Source organism: Macaca nemestrina, chromosome 13 (assembly GCF_043159975.1).
Source record: "Macaca nemestrina isolate mMacNem1 chromosome 13, mMacNem.hap1, whole genome shotgun sequence".
Lineage (NCBI taxonomy): Eukaryota > Metazoa > Chordata > Mammalia > Primates > Cercopithecidae > Macaca > Macaca nemestrina.
The window spans coordinates 79,281,231-79,305,507 of NC_092137.1; the positions used below are offsets into that span (position 1 = coordinate 79,281,231).

Consider the following 24,277-nt stretch of genomic DNA (forward strand, 5'->3'; position numbering starts at 1 on the left):
CAGATGTTCTGCTAACTCCTATAATTCACCTAAAGAAGCAAATGGCCACAGGGTGCTGTGACTCACGCCTGTAATCCCAACACTTTGGGAGGCCAAGGCGGGCGGATCACCTGAGGTCAGTAGTTCAAGACCAGCCTGGCCAACGTGGTGAAACTCCATCTCTACAAAAATACAAAAATTAGCTGGTCAGGATGGTGGTGCCTGTAATCTCAACTTCTCGAGAGGCTGAGACGGGAGAATTGCTTGAACCCGGGAGGCTGAGGTTACAGTGAGTTGAGATCGCGCCTATGCACTCCAGCCTGGGCGACTGAGTGAGATTCCATCTTCAAAAAAAAAAAAAAAAAAGCAAATGGCCAGTCAGAGTTCTGTTTTTTCTTTATTATACTATTTATTAAAATTTATTGAATGTCTGTACAGAAATTAGGGAGGGCAGTAGGAATGTCTTTACCCTCTAGTAAGTCTGAATAGTCCTTACAAGTTTGGGACAGACTAGATGGTCCCTAAAATCAAGAACAGATTCTGGTTTTCTTTGTTTATAATATTGGATTTTAGACCAATTAATATACCAGTTAGAACCTTGGGGATCCTTGCAAGGAGGTCCAGTATTATTTCAATTCTGCTTTTCATATCTTTTTTGTAGTTGATGCTAGATCAGGTTGGACTAAATCTTCTTGGATGTGTCTATTCGGCTTTGTCTATCCAAATTTTAGCTTCATGAGTTGACTTCATTTGCTTCTACCTTGTGTCATGAAGGCCAGTACAGTCATGGCCGCATCAGCAACAGCCATCAAGGAAATGTCTATCCCCAAGGTACAGAGCGAGCAAGTTCCACTGGGCATATGGCAGTTGCATCTCAGCAGATAAACAGGAGATAGGACATCTGGAGCAGCCCTTGTAGTAATTAAGGCAAAGCTGGATTATTTTAAATGTTGATTTGCAAATCTTTAGTTACAATAGATAATTAAAATAAGAAAGTTAAAAGTTAAATTTGATATTGAACTTGATGATTGTGAGTTCAGTTATCACGGCATAAAATCTGTGTTTCACAAACATTGCTTTCTAGATACATTTTAAAAAGTAAAGTGATAATAGTCATAGTCATGATGATTATAAATTGTAGAATAAAGTAAATATTTCAGAGCTTTTCTGAAAAACACTACAAAATTTGTTTGCCAAATGTAAGTTCATTAGATCAATAACTACAATACTGTTAATCAGTATTAACAAATATATAACATAAATCCATCATGCAAATAAAAACTTGTTTGCTTGAAGAAAAAAATGGGACAAGTATTTTACCAAAAAGAAATAAAGTTTTATTAATATATTGAAGAAAACTAACTAGATGTTCAGCTATACAAAAGACATGCTATGTTGTAAATGTCAGTTATCTCGACATTGCTCTACAGATTCAGCGCAATTTTAGTTTTTTAGAGGCATTTCTTTCATGGAACTTAATATTTATTTAAATTATTTGTAAATAAATATAGAAATTCAAAGGGCCAGGAAAAATTATGATACCCCTGAAGAAGAAGAATAAATGGTACTTACTCTGTCAGACATGACAACATATTACACGGCTATAATACACTATAATAATCAAGACAGTGGCAGATTTAAGTAGACCAATGTAACTGAATGTTAAGCCAAAGCACCACTTGATAAGTGAGACTGGTGTTATTTGCAGATCACATCATGCTCCTAGGACAAAAGATTATTCATAAAAATCAGTTTCATTTCCATATTTGCCTTAACTATGTAAAGCAAAACTAAAAACTTTTATCTGGAAATATAGGAGCTATCATACAAGAATTTCAGGACTGTCATAATGATGCAAAGTAATTCTTCTATCCAATATAATAGCGATAGATATTCTGACTCAAATATAGAATATCCTGTATTTGGCTTTTAATGCTTATCCCAAAATTTTACAAATGGTATAGAAGAGCAACATAGGCTTTTCCAGGTAAATTAGAGTAAGCACATTCCCATTCTATCTCTTATATGAAATGCAACTATATTAAACGTGGAGAGAATTCAGGCAACAGCTATTTGAGGATTCTATAAAGTGAATAGGATCAGACAGAGGGAAAAAGACCAGAATTCAAATTACCACCAAATCAGTGGTGAGTTTACCATTGTTTTTTTTCCTCTGGCATCCTTCAGCCTTGACATATACCAGCCTTCGATTAATGTTCAGCCAATGTTCTTGTATACAAACATTTTTAGAAAGGTCTGTGGGTCAGGGTTAGGATTATTTTTCTCTGTGTGGGTGTTTTGTTTTTTGTTTGTTTGGTTTGGTTTGGTTTTTTTGTCTTTGTTTTTGTTTTCTTTTTTGAGAGACAGTCTCGCTCTGTCACCCAGGCTAGAATGCAGTGGCGCGATCTCGGTTCACTGCAAGCTCCGCCTCCTGGGTTCACACCATTCTCCTGCCTCAGCCTCCCGAGTAGCTGGGACTACAGGTGCCCGCCACCATGCCCGGCTAAATTTTTGTGTTTTTAGTAGAGATGGGGTTTCACCGTGTTAGCCAGGATGGTCTTGATCTCCTGACCTCGTGATCTGCCCGCCTCAGCCTCCCACAGTGCTGGATTACAGGCGTGAGCCACCGCGCCTGGCCGTTTGTTTGTTTTTTGGAGACACGGTCTCACTCTGTTGCTCAGACTGCAGTGCAGTGGTGCAATCTCAGCTCACTGCAACCTTGACCTCCCAGGTTTAAAGCAATCCTACCACTCAGCCTCCTGAATGGCTGGGACTACAGATGTAGGCCACCACACTCAACTAATTTTTGTGGTTTTTGTAGAGACAGAATTTTGCCATGTCCCCAAGATGGTCTGGAACTTCTGGGCTCAATGGAGCCTCCTGCCTCAGCTTCCTGAGCAGCTAGGACTATAGGCACATGCCACCACACCTGGCTAATTTTTTCATATTTTGTAGAGATGGGGTTCACCATGTTGTCCAGGCTGATCTTGAACTCCTGAACTCAAATGATTCTCCTGCCTCAACCTCCCAAAGTGCTGGGATTACAGGTGTGATCTACCACTCTCAGCCTAAAATTCTTAGTTACATATTTCTCCATCAGGAAACATCTTTCATCTGTATAGTAAAAACAGGACTTGGTGGAATTCTTAAAATAAAACATACTTGAGATCGAGGTATTAGAGATTTATAAAATCTTTGATTCCCCTACTGTGAAGGTCAGAAACTTATTAAATTTGATGCTTTTTATACGAGTATTTAAAAATACTTATGTAAGAACTTTGTGTATTTTCTAGTTACTATTGAAGTTATATAACATGACTTTCAATAAATATTATTTTTATTACCATGTAGTCCTAAGTAATTTCTTTTCCCTCTCAGGTTCTCTTCTTTGATGAATTGAGAAGACTGCTTTAAATATTTCTCCCAAAAATAATGTCCCCTTCACAGTTTTTGCTGCTCTTGTCCTTTAATTATGCTGTGATGAAACTGAACATTTGATATTTAAGAATTGTTTTGCAACTTAGAGTGTGAACATTATTTTTAAGTGTTCCATATGTGTTTGGGAAAAATGCATATTCTCTAATTGTTTGGTAAGGATTTCTAAATATCTATTAAATTAGTCCTAATTGTGCTGTGCAGATCTTCCGTGTGTGTGTGTGTGTGTGTGTGTGTGTGTGTGTGTGTTCTTCTGTCTAATCTCTCAATTATTGAGAAAGAAGTGTGGCTGATTGGTAGTTTTATAAATTTTTACATTATAAGTTTTGAGGCTACTTTTTAAATCCCCTAATATGAAACTGTTAATTTCCTGGTGAATTAAATATTTTTCATTTTACAGTAACCCTCTTTCTTCTATGCATCATTTGATTCTAAAATCTAAATTGTCTGATATTAAAATAGCCACTCTGACTTCTGTTTGGCTTATATGAGATTTGTAACCTTTCCATTATTTGACTTCTAATCGGTCGGTGTCTGTTTTCCTTACAGAGAGCATAGAGTTAGATTTTTAAAAACCTAAACTTACAGCCTTTACTTTTATATGTATTATCATTGCTGATGTGTTTGTTTTATCTTTTGAGCTTTTGTCTTTTCTATTAATGTCTCCCCCACTTTTTAAATACTTCATTTTTATTTCTATTTAAATAAACTTCTGTTGGATTAACTGAGTCCCTATTTTCTTACTCTAAGTTTTACTTCTACAGTTTTGAAAGCTACATATATCAATATTTAGTCTTTTAGTGGATACCTTGGCATACTTAAATGTATAAAGTTTCAATTAAATGAATATTTTATGTCTTTCTCTCAGAAAATAAAAGATTATCATATTTTAACTCTACTCAACCCTTCTCAGGATATATTCTACAGACACCAATAGACATTTTCTTATGTTTACCGATTTCTTTATTTACTCTTGCATCTCAAAACTTCCTGTTAGTTAGGAATTGCATTTGGCTCCTAGAATTAGGTTGGTGCGAAAGTAATTGCAGTTTTTGCTATTATCTTTAAATTATTGCCATTATACTTTGAATTTTAAAAGTAAATTTGCAATTACTTTTCTAGTGACATAAAAATGTATATTATCATGTCACAGAAGATTGGTGATAAGCAGTTCAGAGACGTGCTATGACCTCACAAACTCATTAGGAATTGAAAAAGAAAAATCAGACAAGGCAAGATGAACAGATGAAAAGAAATTTTATTCCGATACTTTTGCCAGCCACAGGAGAGAAAGCACAGACCAAGTCTGGATTCTTACTCCACTGAAACAAAGAGCAGGGGAGTTTTTGAAGAGTAGGGTGGGGGTTGTCATAGGCCTCATGTGTTTGTTAATTAGCTTTTCTCAGAGGAAAAGTCGACTTTCTTCTGTCTTCATGACAAGGCTTACAGCCGGGAAGAAGCCTGTCTAGAATTTAGTCAATTTGGGGGAAACATTAAGGCCATCTTTTTCAAGATCCAGAATTTGCTCACTTTTTGCCAACCTCTCTTTCATGTGTTGTTTCCATTTTCAAAGTCACAAAAGAGCTGTAGTACTCAACCCACAGTGTTTGTTTTCCAGGCTGGAAAGGAAAGGGCAAAAAGAAAATGGCAGCCCCTATGACTGATCAGCCATCTTAAAAATAATTACCAAAAGCCCTACCCAGCAACTTCTCTTGACATGCCCTAGTCCACTTTAACCTTCAAAAGCGATGGAAAAATGTGTGCTTTTAGCTGTGAATGAAATCAGACCAGAGTAACGTTAGAATTCTACATTAAGGAGGAAAACGAAATAGAAATTTGGTGGTCAAGATAGTCTCCATGACAGCCCTATTTAACTACTCACATCTCTACATACCCTTCTTCCACTCGTGAAATAGACTTATTTCCATTTCGAAAGGTAAGAAGCAGTTTCTGCATCTATACCCAGCTCAAAGTCCAGATAATGTACAGCCCTTTCAGTCATGTCTACAGGCAGCTTCTGTGGTCCATCTAACCATAAATTGAGGATATTTTGGGGATCCTCCACCCTGGGACACTTAATACAAGAGGAAAAAGTATAAGAGGAAAACAAGTAGCTATAGTAAAAACTTCCATGCGGAAAAGAGAAAAATGGGAACCATGCAACCATCAGTGTGCCAGAGCAATTAACCCAACCTGACTGGAAGGAATAGTGAGAACTCCTTTTCTTGGCAATGGAGTGCTTTCTATGATTAACCCATCTGACAATCTCTAGTTCCATTTTCCACTTCCCTCCATGGCCTCTGGCCCTTCCATCTGAGAGGTACGTCTGTCCGTTTTCTCTCATGCTCTCAACAAGGTGGGCATTGGCAAAGTTGCCCTTCCTGGGGGCTGCAAAGCTTTACAGATTTATTCCTATTAGTGGAAATCTGGAGGCCTGGGATTGTTCAGGTAATGAGGCCGTGAGAAGATATTATACGCCTGGCTTGGAGAATCTTCAGAAATATTATTTTCTCAAAACTTGGTAAGTTCTCAGTGTATTTATTTCTGGTTGGGCCCATCTTCAAGTAAATATAGCCCAAGGTCTTGACTAAACATGGCTTTTAAGTCTCAGAATTCATCTTTAACTCATTGGCCCTATGCTTAGCCAATTTCCTAAGCTCCTAAATTAATGGTGACTACTTCAAGATCATTGAAAATGAAAGGCTGCATAAGGAAGCAATACCGTTAATCTGACCATTGACCCTGTGCTGTGTGTGATTATGCTACCAGAAATTTTCCCACTTGATCTATTAGACTCTGAAGTATTTATATGTTAAGATTATTCCTGTTATATTGCCAATGTCCTTGAGAGGTGTTATGGAGCCCCAGGTTCTTCATCTGTGAAATGCAAATAATCCCCCAAATACTGCTGCATTTGCATGCTTTGAAGCAACACACAAACAAAAAAATTATTTATTAGAAGATGCTGGAAAGTCAAGAGAGCAGTGATGAAAGAAACAAACAAAAAAAACCACAGAAAATAGTAATTTTCTTTTAGAAATTTCTCTTTTATTTGTACTTCTCAAGGTAAGTGAAAAAGCACGACATTGAATTTAGGCTTTTTTTTTTTCCCAAAAATTTATACTAATATAGTGATGATGACAATGACAATAATGATATCCATGGTAAATAAGTCTTATAGCTGGGCACCATGCTAAGATCTTCACATGAAATACATCAATTCATTTTTAGGAAAATCTGCTGTCTCATGTTTTGGAAGCTTGCTACCAGAGTCTCTGATGTAATCTAGGAATAACATATTTAAATTATTTTATGTTTGAACAGTTCCTATGCATTTACATGGAAATGAGATCTATAGTAAAGAAACAAAAGGCATGTATATATAGTTGACACATACTGAAATGTGTACAATCTCTTTTTGTTTTTATTATTTTAATTTTGGGTGTTTATGCAGCACTTTGAGACCTCATGATTCTCCAAGCACTTTTTATAAAATCCATCTACTGTTGATCCTTTTATATATGGACGACTCTGCCTGTTCCAGCTGTCACTGTAGCAACGAGATGTGTATTAACCATGACTTTCAAGCCAGAAAGTTTCGCATTTGTTTTGACAGCCTACAGTGAATTCTCTACCAAAAGCAATTTCTTGCGAGAATATTACAAGCAAGTCCTTGCAAAGTGGAAAGTCTGGGGACCTTTGGATGTGAGAACTTGCATTCTCTGTATGGAAAGGCATTGCATTGTCGACCAAGGCTGTGTCTACCAAATTTACCATTTTATAAATCCAGTTGGTTTTCAAGATTATGAGCTTAGCTTTCAAAATATCTTTTTCAGGTTGAGACAGTGAAAATGTAGAAAAGATGAACAGAATTCTGTCACTTGTAAAATGTAACCTGTGTCAAGATTTTCTTGTCACAGAATTTTTTTGCAATAGGAAATAAAATAGAGGCTGGTAAAAAAGAGGTATACATTACCCTCTTTATGTGGAGAAACATACTATGATGATGCCAAAGGTAGAAAGCACACAAAATAAAAAATGTAAGTAATTGGCTACATAAAAAGTAAAAGAGTGAACTCCTTTGTGAGTATGTGTATGTGTGTGTGAGAGATAAAGAGAAAATGCTGACAATAAACAGACAAAACTACATGTAACATTTGACATAAATACCAGGTACTTTTTACAGCAATGCTAAATATTGGACTCAATACTTTACATAAACTATTTTACTGAGTCTTCCTTCACAACAGTCCAATGATATAGTGTTATGGTTGCATTTGTGTCCCCTCAAAATGTATATGTTGAAGTACTAACCCTCAGTATATCAAAATCTGACCTTATTTGAAAATAAAGTCATTAAATATGTAATTAAACAAGAGTTAATATTAGTTAAGTTGAGGTCACACATGAGTAGAGTGAGCCCCTACTCCAATATGACTGTGTCCTTCTAAAAAAAAGTTTTGGAATCAGGGCTAGATAAACAAGGATAACATCCTGTGAAGCTTAGAGATATGCTGCCAGGAGCCAAGGAATGCCAGAGATTGGTGGAAAACCAGCAGAAGCTAGGATAGAGGAATGGAGCAGATTCTTCCTCATAGCCCATAGAAGGAACCAACCTAGTTGACATCTTGATTTTGGACTTCTAGCCCCTGGAACTGTGAGACAATACATTTCTATTGTTTAAGCCATCCAGCTTGTAGTACTTTGTTATGGCAGCACTAGCAAAGCAATACACTAGAAATCACCATTACTCCCACTTACAAAGATGAGGAAACACATGCTCAAGAAGTCTGAATAATTGTTTTATTGTCATGCAATTATTAAGTGGATATTATAACTAAGCCTTTCTAATGACAATCCAGGTGTTTTTTACAACTTTAGAATAGGGAAGAGAATATTCCAGGCAGAAGGAACAGCCAGTGAAAAACATATGGAGCCAAGAAATGCACATCACTGGGTGGAAATGAAGGATAATTTCGTTATAGGTAAAGATTAAAGTCCAGGATTAGGGAGGTAAACAGAGAGGGGAAAGAGCAATAGATCTACTTGACATAACGCTTGTAAATAATATTGAAAGTTGGATTATGCACTATTTCTTTCCACGGCTGCATAGCTGGCAATGATTTCCTCCTCCTCCTCCTCCTCCTCCTCTTCCTCCTTCTTCATCTTTGTCTTCGTCTTCAAGTTCTTCTTCTCCTTTCTTCTTCTTCTTTTGTTTGTTTGTTTGTTTTGTTTTTGTTTTAGAAAGGGTTTTGCCCTGTTGCTCAGGCTGATCTTGAGATCCTGAGCTCAGGTGATCCTCCCACCTTGGCCTCTGAAATGTTAGGATCATAGGCATGAGCTACCATGCTCAACCCTAATTTTCTTCATATTACTTCATGTTTTCAGGAAAATTTCCCAAGTAATTTTCTTTGTGACACATTAACAAACTGATCTGAGTGCTGTTATGGACCTTGTTCAGAATGTTCCATGGCCAGTGACCTCCATCTACCCAGTAGGGAATCTAACTGTTCCATAGTGAAAACATCAAATGATGAGTGAGTGTAACTATTTATTCCCAATCCTTCAGCCGTACTCTTCATGGAAACTCTCGCCTCAATTTTGTCTGCTCGAATTATTATACCACTGACTTCTAGGCATGGACACATCACTCTGGTATTTGGCCTTCAGTATGTGTTTGGTTAGCCCCATTCATTACATTTAAAAAGACATATTTTTAATTTTTATAGTCAGTATAAAAGACATAACATACTATTGTTTTGTTTATAATGTTTCCAGCTTGTCTCGAATGTGAATTTGTATAATTTTATATTCTTTGAAGTTAACTACCCAAGATTTCTTTCTTTCTGAACACTATCCTAAATACAGCACAATATTTCATTTCTGATATAAGCAACTCTTTGTATGTTTACCCATTTTCATAAATTAAAATAAATTGTAACATTTATTTTGTGTATATATCATGTATCTGAAAGAGTGGACTGACAACAGGAGAAACCAGGAAGCCCCTCCTTCTACATAAATAAAGGCAAATATCACATTACAGCTAAATTATTTATGGAAGAAAATATTAAATGGTCACTAAAATGTTAAGAAAAGATCGGGGAGATAATCATGTTTTTTCAGAATCAACCTAATTGCCAAAACATTTAAAAAGTATAACTGATCATTACAACACAACTTAGAATAGTAGAATCTATGCTTCAATATACTTCAAATTATTCAGAAGTTTATTTATTTAATGTAGATATCAAATTACTGAAAGCAATGTTTATTCACTCAAATCAACAAATAAAGACGAGGTCTACTAGGCTGAGGGGTATAGCAAGAAAAATAAGATCATTTCTGCAGAGATTTTAAAATCTACTCAGGGATAAATCAACAAATAAGCTTATTACAGATTGACATTGTGATAAGCACTATGCCCAAATAAAAAGAGTGATAAAATAGCGAGTAAGTGGAAGATATCTCTTTAATTGCATGGTCAGGAACTTAAGGAATGAAGCTGGCTCAGTCGTCCAAAGAGGTGGGAAAAAAAAAAAGAATTTGTAATCGTTTTCTATCTCTGCCTAACGAATTAGCATAATCTTAGTGCCTTAAACAACAACTTCCATTAATTAACCTCAGTTCAGTTGGTCAGACAAGAGGCAAGCTCCACAGAGTTCTCTGCTTAAGTATCACAAGTTCTTAATTAAGGTGCTGGCTGACTGGGCTTTTATCTACAGATACTTGAAGAATCAGCTTCCAAGTTCATATTCAGACTGCTGGCAGAATCCAATTCCTTATGACAATATGTTTAAGGTCCCAGGTTTCTTGCGGGAGCAGACTTTGGCTATTCTCAACTTCAGGGATACCCCTCTATCTTCAATCCATCAATAGTGCACGGAATCTTACTCATTTGTCAAACATCTTTGACCACTCCTTCTGCCTTTCTTATCTACTGCTATTAGAGAAAGTTCTCTGTTTTTACACACTTATGTGATTAGATCACATTTCCCAAGATAATCTTTCTTTTTTTAAAGTCAACCATACCATATAGCGTAAAACAATAATGGGAGTGATATTTCATCACTTTCTTAAGATCTGTGAATTTAGAAGATTGAAAGCTTTGCAGGAATTTTTAGAATTATGCCTGCTACAGAATTCTAAACACTAACGGGCACACATAAAAACCTAGTTTGATTTGCAGTTATCTTTGCAGATAGAAGGTTTTAAATACAAACCCCATGAATGGGTTAAGAGTTGCCATGTATAAGATCATAATTGTTCTCCCAGTACTGAGGATATCTGTAAACAGAGAGTTATGCTCTGTTGCAAAAGTTTGGTCTGATTAGGCACCTTGCCTTGGACTATAAACAAGGGTCAGATATTTCATTTGGTTTCATTGCATTCCAACTTGATCTGCATAGCAGGACTCTAGTCCATTGTCACAACTACTAAGCTTCTCTCCAAGAAAGGCAAATGGGAATTTGGCTCTGTAGATATTACAGCAGAGGAAGGAATTATCTTCTCTGCAGGTACAATAAAATAAAATAAAATTGACTGGTTTATTTATGAAACTACTATTGAATATTACAGCAGATGTAGAAATGAAGAAACTTTTGCTAATTATAGAAGAGAAAATATAGAGCTCCTGGGTGAACGAGAAGTTGGAACTTCTTTGTAAATAATATGAAAAGCCAAACATTATTTTTTCTGTATGTTGTCTATTTTTCCACTTTCTTATCTGTAGAACAAAATAATATCTACCTATTAAGACTCTAGAACCTAACCCATAAAACATGGGCTAATATATGTACCTCTGCATTGCATCATGCCTACCATATAGTTTTTACTCCAAATGCTAAGTCCTGATTTTTTCTCTCTGTATGAACCCAAGGCCTTCTTAACTATAGCAAAATAAAAATGAACGGCTGTCCCTTGTCCCTCTTTGTCAAGTATTGTATAAATCTGCATGATTTTAATATCAAAATGTATTTAAAAATATGGCTTAACATTTACAGGTTGTGTTATATTTTTCTGCGTTGTGCTCTCCAATTAAAGCATTCTAGGTAGGAGTCTGTAATTGACTGCCTGGTTCTTTAAATACTTTCCAACACCAAAAAAAGAAGTGCTGTAGGGAAAACTCATCGTGAAACCAGTTCTCTTAATGCTGAGTGGCAGCTAGAATGGCGGTTCATGTACAGTAGGGTAGAAAATGAGAAAAGCTGGCTTGTACATTGGTTTTCTGGAAGTAACGCTCAGATACTGAGCTTGAAATGATTAAAACGTGGCCACAACAAACAAGAGAGGCTTAATTGTATTCTACGTGAGGTGTCATCATTGGGTGTAGTTTCTACCCTGAATTCAAGCTGGAAGTGACTCTTCTCACAAGCATGGAGATAAGTGACTTTTCTACCACTGCAGTTAATCAGAGAACCTTAATAGCTGGCCAGGAAAACCAAAACCTCAGAGCGGCAGTTCTAACTTCAGTCTCTTCCTCAGCATGTCATGAAAAGGAAAACTATTCCAGAATGTGGCTCTTAACAATCGTAGGTATTATGAAACAGATACTATATGAATTAAAAGCTAACGTTAATATAAAAATTAAAATATTTATGCAAATTACATTTCTTTCTGTGTAATGATATATTTTATCAAATATTTTGATTTACTCATTGTAAATCTCTCCCCCTTTTTCACTTAAATGAAGACAGCGTATCTCACAGTCTTACTTGTAAACTATCTGGTAAGAGAATTGAGACAGGAAAAATAAAATATTGGGATTTATGAATCTATTACTGTGATATTGTAAAGCAAAATTGCAAGTATTCCCAGATCTCCCTAACAAGGAGCACTCTAACTACCCCTGGATTCTGAAGAAATCAGCAGCGAAGTAAAATTTGTTCCTTGGCCCATAACACATCCTCGTTCACAAGAAAATTCTATCTTAGGTCTATTATAAAAATGACTTAATGATTTAGTCCAAAATAATGCATATTTTTGGAAGCCACAATAGAAGGAAAGTCAAAAGTGATAAGGAAAACCAAACAATTAACAAAGTGAAGAGACAATACACAGAATGAGTGAAATATCTGCAAACCGAACATCTGATAAGGAGTTAATACACAAAATATATAAGGAACTCAAATAACTAAACAGCAAGAAAACAAATAACCCAATTAAAAATGAGCAAAGAAGCTGAACAGACATTTTTCAAATGAAGACATACAAATGGCACACAGATCTGTAGAAAATAAATGGCTCAACATCTCTAATCATTAGAGAAATGCAAACTAAAACCACAGTGAAATGTCCCCTCACATCTGTTAGAATGGCTACTATAAAAAAACATGACCAATAACATGTACTGAGTGAGGACGTGGAGAAAATATAATCCTTGTATACTGTGGGTGGGAATGCAAATTTCCCCAAACTTTATATTGTATTCCCATATTTATTACAGCATGATTCACAATAGTCAAGATATGGAATCAACCTAAGGGTCCATTAATGGATGAATGAATAAAGAAAATGTAGCATATGTACAAAATGGAATATTATTCAGCCTCAAAAAGGAGAGAAATTATGTCATATGTGATGACATGGCTGAGCCCTGGAGGACATTACGCTACATGAAATAAGCCAGGCACAGAAAGAGAAATAGTGCACGATCTCACTTAGATGTGGAATCTAACAAAGTTGAACTCATAGAAGTAGTGAGTAGAATGGTGGTTACCAGGGGCTTGTTGTGGGAGGATGGACTGAGGAGTTGTTGGTCAAAGGGTACAAAATTTCAGTTAGAAAAGAGGGATATGTTTTTGAGAACAACAGCACAGCACAATGACCGTGGTCAATAATTCCAAAGTAGATAAGAGTACAAGTTTCACAGGTTGCACTACAAAAAATGATTTTAAAAAAGTGAGGTATGGATATGCTCATTAGCTTTATTTAATTATTTTGTATTGTCTACATGCATATGTAAAACATCAAATTGTACCTCATAAACCTATACAACTATAATTTGTCTATTAAAATAATATTAAGAATATAGAATGAGGAAATTATTAAAATACAAACTAGAACTAATTCCAGAGATGATTAATTCTCTAACATTAGTCATAATATCCCTGATACCCAGAAATAAATCAGTGCAAGAAAGCATGAAGCAAAAATAGCCAGAAAAACATAAGAGTCTCAGCAGAAATGAAAAAATTGAGACCCAGATCTCACCAGAGTAAGGACCATTGTCCAGTTATATTTGGCTTTGTTGGCTCTGGGTCTTGACTGAAGAACAATTGTTACTTCCAAAGGTTAAAATGTAGCCAATGTCTCTGCAAGTGTCTATCACTTGCTCCTTGATACACCACCCTCCACACACACCTTCCCAGTCTTATGTTGTACTCTTTTCTCTCTCACACAGTCTCCTTCACTCTTGCCTGGTGAGTTGTAACCCTAGGGGCTTTGCCTGCTTCACTTTTCTCCATAGCATTGTTTACAATGTAATATAGTACATATTTCAATTGTGTTTTGCTGACTCTTTTTTTTTTTTTTTTTTTTGAGATGGGGTCTTGCTCTTCTTGCTCACGCTGGAGTGCAGTGGCAAGATCTCGGCTCACTGCAACCTCCACCTCCCGGGTTCAAGCAATTCTCCTGCCTCAGTCTCCTGAGTAGCTGGGATTACAGGTGACCACCACCATGCCTGGCTAATTTTTGTACTTTTAGTAGAGACAGGGTTTTGCCATGTTGGCCAGGCTGGTCTTGAACTCCTGACCTCAGGTGAACTACCCACCTCAGCATCCCAAAGTGTTGGGATTACAGGCGTGAACCACTGTGCCCGGCCGTTTTGTTGACTCTTTATCTCATCCAACTAGAATATGAACTCCATGGGAGCTGGGAATTTTATCCTAGTCTGCAACACTAAGCACAGCGAAAACAGGGGACCCTTCGTAATCATTTTTCACATGAACGAATTGATCTTAAAACAACAGCAATGTAATCATTCTAAATTAATTATTCTTTCTCCATCTTCTTCCATAAAGATACACAGTAAACAACCACCCCAGAAATTGTTCTAGATAGAAAGACAAGCCATATCAACTTTCAACAAACCGTTGAATCAAGATTGTGGTTTTCTCAGCAAGCGAACTGCACAGAAGTCACTCATTCCATGATACTTAACCAGCATTATTTCTGAGTATCTTTCCAGGTCAATCCTTATCCCACAGAACGATTTTAAATAAAAATTACATATGCCTTTTCTGAAAAAGTTCTACAATTCTGTTCTATTACCTTTGTATTATCTTTCATAATAACATTGTCCTTGTCTTTATTTTCAATTGAGAAATAGAAAAATTATCACACAATTTTTAAATGTATAAATTTCCGGTTGTAAATAACCCTTCATGGGAATGTCATGGAGTTGGGATGTGCCTGTGTATATAACCAGGAGATAAAAAAGAGTGAAATTTATTTTTCTTTTCAGAGCTATTAAGCCTATTGTTCTTTTGTTCTGGTTCTCTGTTGCATCTTGCAATCTATCAGCCTACTTGACTATGAACCATTTTTATGTCCCTCACAAAGCATGCCTTGGAGTTGATTATTGTGAGGAGGAAGTAATATACAGGGCTTTATGTGTAGATTCAAAAGTGTCCAGTGTTTTATTATTTAGTCCTTATAGGTTACAAAAACTAGAAAATTCCAGGTTAAACCTGGAAGGAAGATAGAGAATATGGACAACATTGAACATCATTTACTCACAGTTTCACAATTACTCTAGCTCTGAAATCCTGAAATCTAATGCATGCAACAATAATTTAGTATCGTTTGATGTTTACTTAGCTTAGTTTAAATATCCAGATTTATTTAGTGTTTGTTTTTCCTACCAGAGAGTCTTAAATGGAGCACCTAAAGTTGGGCAGTTTCCCACCATACCTACTCAGAGACGCTTATGCCCCCTTGTGGTGGTTGGTTACATTACACTAAAACACAACGTTATTAATTCAATGACCTATTGCCAGTGTAGCTGTATTGATTTCATCAATGGAATGTACCATTGCAATATAATCCAAAATTACTGCTTAGGTTTCCTTTTTTCAGAAATGCTTATGGGCTGAGCAGACAGTATTTCATTACATACCATCCATTTCAAGAAAGTCCTCAGTAACTTTTGGAAGTGAAAGTATATTTTCAAGGAATAGAGTAAATGTGACTATCATACACTTGTGAATGAGGGAAGACAGAGAAAGAGGGACCATCATGAAGGAGCTAAATTGCCAAGGCAGTATTCCACCAAAAGTTACTCCTAGTTGGGACCGGGCGCGGTGGCTCATGCCTGTAATCCCAGCACTTCGGGAGGCCGAGGAGGGTGGATCACGAGGTCAGGAGATAGAGATCATCCTGGCTAACACAGTGAAACCCTATCTCTACTAAGTATACAAAAAATTAGCCCGGCGTGGCGGCACGTGCCTGGAATCCCAGCCTCTCGGGAGGCTGAGGCAGAAGAATGGCTTGAACGCGGGAGGCAGAGGTTGCAATGAGCCAAGATCATGTTATTGCTCTCCAGCTTGGGCAAAAAGAGCGAAATTCCGACCCCCTTCCCCCCAAAAAAATTACTCCTAGCTGGGTTACTTGCAGAGAGAACCATAATCAGCGTTCCATAGTTAGCTGACAGTCCATTTGGTCTTTTTAACTAGAACATTATGGGTGCTATTGTTTACCTTATGACACTATCAACAATGAAAAAGAGGGAGAAGAATTAATTCAGAAGGATTGAGCCCACACTTTGCTGTGATTCACGTATGCAATAAATATCTATTGAGGGCCTGCTATTTGCTTAGGTGAAGACATGTGTTTCTAGTTGTCACATAGAATAAGACACAATTCTCTGGCCTAGAGGTGTGAACTGCCAAACAGCGATGGACGTTAAATTTGGAGTTTGGAGGAATCTTTCTTTCTGAAAAGAAATGGCTTAACATGAACTTTATCTGCATGTAAATGGAAATACTGGCGAAAAGAGTACTTGGAGCATCCTTTGCTAAAACCAGCAACCCTGAAAGCAGAGAGATAGTCATCCTCCTAGTTTTTCAAAGTAGCACTTCAGTATTTGCACAAATTTACATCCTGCTTTCTTCTAAGCTAGTATTGTGCAACTGAGAGTCCCTTACCAGGTTGTAGGGTGAATGAGCAAATGCACCACAGTATGCCTACAGTGAATCTTCTGGTTATAAGAATCTATAGGTTATAATTCAGCATTAGATTTTTTCATAATAATAAGTAATGATAAAATCTAGACCAGCTTTTGGACAATCCTTAAGTAAAAAAGAAGATTATTGACATTGTCCCTTCCATGGTTGAATTGTTGGAAAACAGTCCACTTTTACTATGGCACCAAATTAGATAAAATTAATCAAAATTGCTTGCACCACAGTTATACCAGAGTTGCTTAACTAATAACAAATAAATTCACATATAATACAGCAATAAAATAAGCACTAATTAAAGTTTTAGAGAGACCTAGGAAAATAGGTTTAAAATTGTCGTATGGCTAGCAGCCCCCAGAACCATCATGATTTTGGGATGGTATCTCACAAAAGCACCATCAAAAATATATAATAAGAAGAAACCACAAAACATCACCAACAATAGCAAGATACGGCATGGCAGAATTTTGGAGTAATTGTAGAAAGTATATGACAGGCGGAATTGACATGTTTAAAACCTATTCAATCTTTAATCTAGCTCTGGCTAAAGTCTGTGAAACATGAATCTCTTTTAAAAAATCAGGCCTTGGCCAGGCGCGATGGCTCACGCCTGTAGTCCCAGCACTTTGGAAGGCTGAGGCAGGTGGATCACAAGGTCAGGAGTTAAGACCAGCCTGGCCAAGATGGTGAAACCCTGTCTCCACTAAAAATACAAAAAAAGTTAGCTGGGCGTGGTGGCGGGTGCCTGTAATCTCAGCTACTCAGGAGACTGAGGCAGGAGAATGGCTTGAACCTGGGGGGCAGAGGTTGCAGTGAGCCGAGATCGCGCCACTGCATCCCAACCTGGTCGACAGAGCAAGACTCCCTCGGGGAAAAAAAAAAAAAAGTCAGTCCTTTTATTCAGGCCTGAATTCACTGTGGGCCCCTATGTTCTTCATCATTGCTATGCATGTCTCTATATGGTAAATACCTCCTTATTTGAACTAACTTGATGGAATTTCTGTATTTCACAACCCAAATACTAACAAAAGCACATTTTTATTGTCTTTTTATTTTCCTGTCTTTCATAGCTCTAACTTAATGTTATAAAAATTCTGATTTTCAAACTTTCAGCATGTTATTTGTGCACAATTACACACAACATTTACAGTAGCAAAGCTGCCGGCCTCGTTCTAAAGGCCTGTCCTACTGCCTCACCCAGGAATTAAACATTCAGAGACAAGACATTGTATAAATCCTACAGGTAGAAGTTGTGTGGGAGAATTGAATGCACTAGAATGCCTTATCTCCGTCTTTTTCACTTGTCAGACAGCGCTTCATTCTTCAAATCACCTTGCATATTGTATTTTCTGGGAAGATTGCTTTGACAGCCTCTCTCCTACCACAACAGATGTGTCACTCACTGAATCAGCTGCCGTGAGTTTGCACCGTGAAAACAGCAATGGCAGCAACAAGATTAATAGCGAACAATTTTGAGTGCTTAACATGTGCCAAGCAATGTACTAAGTGCTTACACACATTGCCTCACTCAGGCTTCACCAAAACCTCAAGAAATGACAGCATTTTACAGATTTAAAAAACTATTATTTTACAGATTAGAAAACTCAGGTTTCAAGCACTGCGGTTAGTACTTTACATTTATTGCTTCATTTTATCACCACAGCGATAGTGTGGAGCTATTGTGAGCCCCACTCTAAAGGCGAGAAAATAAATGCTCATAGCAGTTAATTGTCTAATCCCTTATTTTATCTCCACTATATCTATTATGGCATTTATTTAAACGGAAATGATCCACTTATGTGTCCACTTCCCCTGTGAAACAGTAAGTTCAAGGGAAAGACTCTTCCCTACTCTTCTTTGAATATCAAATTACGTACTTAGTAAATATCCACTTGCCAATGCAGTATATATAAATTAACAGGTAATGCATTGATCTTTGCTCATTACTTCTTTGACAAATCTCTTTAGTAAGTTATCTGCATACCCATCCTGGAAAGACAGCCTTCCATGTCTGGAGTCTGGCTCTTTTCGTAGTGCAGCAGTCAACATCATTGTGAAACGGATCATGATAGACCTTTCTGTCCTTGGAATAAAGAATCCTAAAATCTCTTCACACATTTGTCTCATTATTTCTAGGCCACTCCTCCCTGATGTGAGTTCTACAATTCTTAAGTTTTCAATATGTTTTAGTAAATGAGTAAACACACATGTACTTTTTCTGCAAAAGGCTCTAGCATTTTTATTTTACCACCACATTGCTGTCTCCCCTGAAAACGACCCCCAAGGGATCATTCTTCTAGAGGACCCAGCCAAAGTCATGGTTGGCTATTGTTGATGACCCTGTCAGGCTTAAGGACAGAAATTCCGCTCTTCTGGAGCCTAAGCATCAGTCCTTGTTGCTCTCAGGCCTACTAAAAGACTCAAGAACTATGGCCACAAATGCTAGTTGTCCCCAACAATCCATGCGCAACTCTGCACTACTGCAGCGAAAGATGCAGCAAATAGTAAAAGGCTTGTGTTACTGACCACTTCAAACCTGCCTCTCCGGGACTAGGGAACACTTACCCTGGGTGCTGGACCTCCTCAGGTCTTTGCAAGCCTTACCCTGAGCCTCCTCTTCCAAGAATGCAAATGGAAAGAAAATAAATGCAAAGGTAAGCCTCATCGGTGTCCTCAGATAAGTTCCTTGAGAACATGAGGAGTAGGGGCACCCTTTCCTTCCAGGACAAAAAGATGCAACATCGCCCAATGATCTCCAAAAGGGAACTACAAAAATATCAACATAGTCTTCAATTCTTTCATTTTATCCCTGGTCACCTTGATGATAATATAACATTAGTGAAAATGAAGGTAAAACGGCTATGTATTACCTAAAAGCATATCATGAAAGTTAACATGAAGAACATGTCAACAGACACCTAACGACACTGTTGTAATGAAGAAAAGCCCTTTCCCTGTAAAGCACCAATGTGGCTGATAAACCGCAGAGGCTCTGCTGTGTGGCGGAGTGATTCAATTTCGCCACCGATGCCAGACAGCATTACTCCTACCGCTTTCATGGCAGAAAACACGTCATCAAACTGTCGGAACGTCACTGAATTTTCCCCAAGTGCTTTTCCGCTCATCTCGATTGAACATCTAAATCTTTTCTCTACATGATAAACAAAAATGAATGGATGAAAAATGGCTTTAAATCTCTGCAGCAACAGTGAGCTTTATAATCTTATGAATGAAACCAGGCCTCTTGTGCTCTCAGGCTCTATAGGGACTGATTTATAAATTAACGGGTAACGCATTGATCTTTGCTCATTACTTCTTTGACAAATCTCTTTAGTAAGTTATCTGCATACTCATCCTGGAAAGACACGCTTGCATGTCTGGAGTCTGGCTCTTTTCGTAGTGCAGCAGTCAACATCATTGTGAAACGGATCATGATAGACCTTTCTGTCCTTGGAATAAAGAATCCTAAAATCTCTTCACACATTTGTCTCATTATTTCTAGGCCATCATTAGATGATTTCATTGACATCAGAAAATAAGGTTTTAAATAGATTTTATTCATGTATTGAAATATATTTTATAATAGATTTTGGATTTGAAGAATTGAGATGTGCTTAGCTAACCACATCATTTCATTTCTGAAGTAAATTGTGTAGGGACTTAAACAGATATAAAATTAAAGATACTACTACTTGACAATTATGCAAATGGAAAATCCAGAGGGATGGATGTTCAGATTTAGGTTGAATATATTCCTTGAAGAAGTATATTTACACTTTATGGCACTGCTAGAAAATTCTTCTGGAAAAGAACCTTTTCTTCTTTCTTCTCTGGGAGAGTTAAGGGTTTTCTTCGTTTTCATTTTCTTTATTATTATTATTTAGCCTTGTGTTAAGATGCTTTGATCTGATGTTGGAAATGAATGCTAGGTACTTTTATTGACTTCCACACAATAAGATTGAGGAAATACAGCAGTTCTTGGGGAAGTCCTTTATAATAATGGTAGGATGTTACTTTTTAAGCTATCAAAAGTGTAAAGACTTAATTTCTTTTAGTAAGTAACTTACCTAGTTGGAAAGAGATCAATTAAAGGATCTCTTACATTTTTTCCTATAAGGCCTAAATTCACATTGTTAACCAAGGAAACACGGTCAGCCTTGAAAAATCAAGGAATTCATTATACCTGCTGAACTGAAGTCAAAATTACTAGTTGTTCAACATTAACTTTTCCTAAATTCAAATCTATTTTTATAAACTAATGTAAATAATGTGTATATTAGAATTTAACTGGTTTTCAGTTTATAACTGTTAGACGAAACCTTCCTTCTGAGATCAGATGAGATCGGGCACATTCAGGGTGGTATGGCCGTAGACTAGACAAAACCTTCCTTAAACTTTTAGAAATAAAATGAAGGCTTAACTGGATTTGTGAAGATAAAATACATTTTCTTTAACTATCCTAGAGCAAAGTGGATTAGTCACTCTGTGTTTTTTGTAACAATGCAAATTGTAATTTATCAAAGAAAAATACATACATTGCTTGGTCTTGCAGAAAAGTTCCCTTGAAAGAACCTTTCTAATAAATAAAACTTCCAAAATTAAATAATAATAATAATAATGCTTTGATTTTTCTTCCTGTGGGAATCTTGTTTTGTTTTGTTTCTAATGCTTTTTTTAAATTTTTCCTTTTTCCCCAGTTCTTTATCATTTGCTGTAGATGACTTACTTTGCATTTATGCAGACTAGGCTGCAAGTTTTGTTTCATTCAGTGAACTAAAAATTATTAATTGAAAAAATAAGGTTTGAAAGAAGCACCCTAGTGGATACAGGTTACTCACTGTTGTGGTTTGCTGTGTTGTTTTTTAATTCAAAGATGCTAGCAGCATCAGTCTTACTACCAGGCCCAGTCTGGTTCATGGGGCTGCAAACTATTTTAGGCAGATGAATAAGAGAGGCATCATGTTGACATCAGCACACAACATGGATACTCAGCAATACCTATAGGAAAAAGTGGCAGCTTGAACATTTATGTTTGTTTCTTCTTCTCCTTTCCTTATCTCCATTTCTCATCTTACAGATACAACTGAAATTATCTAGGAAGTGAAAAGGTGAAGGAAAAATGTAGAAATTAATTTTTTTTAAAAAAGGAACCAATCAAAATATTTAAAACAGGATGTAAACACTCTTGTTAAAAATTAGAGTCAGCTCAGGGTGGTGTAAAATTGTAATGAAAGAAACCAAGAACCTTGGAATTTTTGTCTTACCTCTAAGGATGTGCATTTACACACTATTACCTTCCATCAAAATGAGAAACCCCCGGGTTGTGATTTGGAGGGTTTGCCAGGGTGGGGAAGGAGGGAAGAGGAGCAGGGAGAGAGTTACTTAGTCATGATTTATTAACAATTACATAATTTATTAGAGGTAAGAACTGGAATTTAGAGCAAAAATTCTACTTAATAATGTATATATATGCGTTTGTTCCTTTCTTCTTGTGTACTTGTATCCATGATGACACTTAGCAGGGAAAAGATAACCATGGCCTTGGATACGAACAAGGATATTGCCACCACTGCTTAGAGCTGACATGCCTAGGGGCCACATGAGCCTTTTCTAGGCACAGGAAAAGACAAATGAACTTATTTTATTCATTCATTCAGCCCAAAATGACTTGTTGGGACTCACTGTGAATTAGGGACTGCTTTAGGCATTGAAGGCACCTGGAGAACCAAAAGGAGACATGATCTCTGCCCAAGTGTGCTACTCTACTCCTACCTTCTACTCTGTGGACAGCTCCAATCACTACAAAATTAACTATGTCAACGTTGTCATTATTCCTCACCCTTAGACAGAGTGCCAGGGTTGGAATAAAAAATAAAAGCAGACATGCAATGCACTTCCTCAGCACCCATTAGAACCCCACATTTCCAAAGCAGTAGGGAGAAAACAAGAAAAAGAGTGATGATAGAAAATAAGATGCTGCAAGGAACCAAGAATAGCATTAATGACAACAAATGCAAACAGACCAAACTCTTTTCTAAATTTGCAAATTCATCCAAAATATGCAATTAAATCATATGGCATCTACAGAATGTAGATTTCTTAATTACGAAGTAAGAAACAAAGATGGGAAGAGAAGTATTAAATAAAAGCCAAAGTAAAAATATTAATTTCAAATAGAGTTGAGTTCAAACAGCTTTGCCTTACCTCAAAGAACGTGCATTTACATAACATTATTGCATGATTACTAGAGGACTATGAGAGGTATTTGCTCACATACTAGTTGGTAATAACACTAGTGAGAGGAGAGTTACTGGGATAAGCATGTTGGAGTTGGAGAATCAGGGGTTCACTTTTGAACATCTTTTGAGATGTCTGCTATGATCTAAATGTCTGTGCTCCCCCACAAAATTCATATTTTGAAACTTAATCCCCATTAAGGGTCAGGGGGTGCTTTTAGGAAGTGATTAGGTCATGAGGGCAAAGCCCTCATGAGTGGGACTAATTCTCTTATAAAAGAGGCCTAAGAGAGCTTAATCACTCCTTCCACCACATGAAAATGCAGCAGGAAGGCACCATCTATGAAGCAAAGAACAAGTCCTCACCAGATACCAATTCTGCGGATGCTTTGATTTTGGACTTCCCAGCCTTTAGAACTATGAACAATGAATTCTTGTAATTTAAAAATTGCCAGTCTTAGGTATTTTGTTACAATAGCCAGAACAGACTAATATAATGCCTAATGAGTTGACAACTGAAATATATGACTTAAATATAAGGAAGAGCTGTGCAGTGAAGATGAAAATGTCTATATCATCAGCATATATTTCATATTTACAGACATGAAAAGCAATCACCAAGGAGGGAAATGATACAAGAAGATATTCCAGAATGGAGACTGAGATGCCTGTTCCAACATTTAGAATTTAAGTAAAGATAGAAACAGAAAAAGAAATTGAGAAAGATAGCCAAGGAGGTTAAAAGAAAGCTGAGAGAGAAGAGTATTTTAAGGGGAAGAGATGGTCAACTCTGTAGAATGGATTGTGGGAAATCAAATGGATTCATGATAGAAAATTACTCACTTGCCACATGGAAGCTGATGATCATTCTGACAAGAGATGTTGCATATGAATACTGAAGATGAAGTTGCCATCTGTGGGCCAAAATTATAATAAATCTCTTAAAGAGAGAAACCATATAGAGTTAAGTTGAAAGAGAAAAAAAACTGAAGTACAAAACTTGCATGGAAATGAATGAATACAAATGGTGGGTGAGTTTCCTGGAATTCTATAACCTTGAAGGTGATGGACAGCTGAAGATAATCTTAGAGCAACCCAAAATCTAGCTATTAGTTTGGATATCGTATTAATATAATTGGGTGAGGATCCATCTCCCCTTCCTCCCACTCCCCTTGTTCCAAGAAGCAGGAAGCAGAGGCATCTATCTCACAGAGCAATAATGACCATGGGTGCTCTGCTTTGGTCATTAGAAATTCTAAAAATGGCCCCAATATTCCACACTCACCACCAGAACCTGTGATATGATAGGATATCACTCCTGTGATCGTGTTATGTTACACATCACGACTTTTTTAAAAAATTATTTTTTCATTTCAGTAGATTTTTGGAGAACAGGTGGTATTTGGTTACATGAATAAGTTCTTTAGTGTTGATTTCCGAGAATGT

General features: G+C 36.8%; 1 long non-coding RNA gene across 1 annotated transcript; it reads right to left on the bottom strand.

The window, feature by feature from the left end:
• Nucleotides 1-406: 406 nt before the first annotated feature.
• Nucleotides 407-19,313, bottom strand: LOC139357714 (uncharacterized). The gene is made up of 3 exons (XR_011611320.1): nt 19,161-19,313; nt 1,552-1,701; nt 407-891 (listed from the first exon to the last, which is right to left on the bottom strand). It is a non-coding gene; the product is annotated as an uncharacterized lncRNA (long non-coding RNA).
• Nucleotides 19,314-24,277: the final 4,964 nt, after the last annotated feature.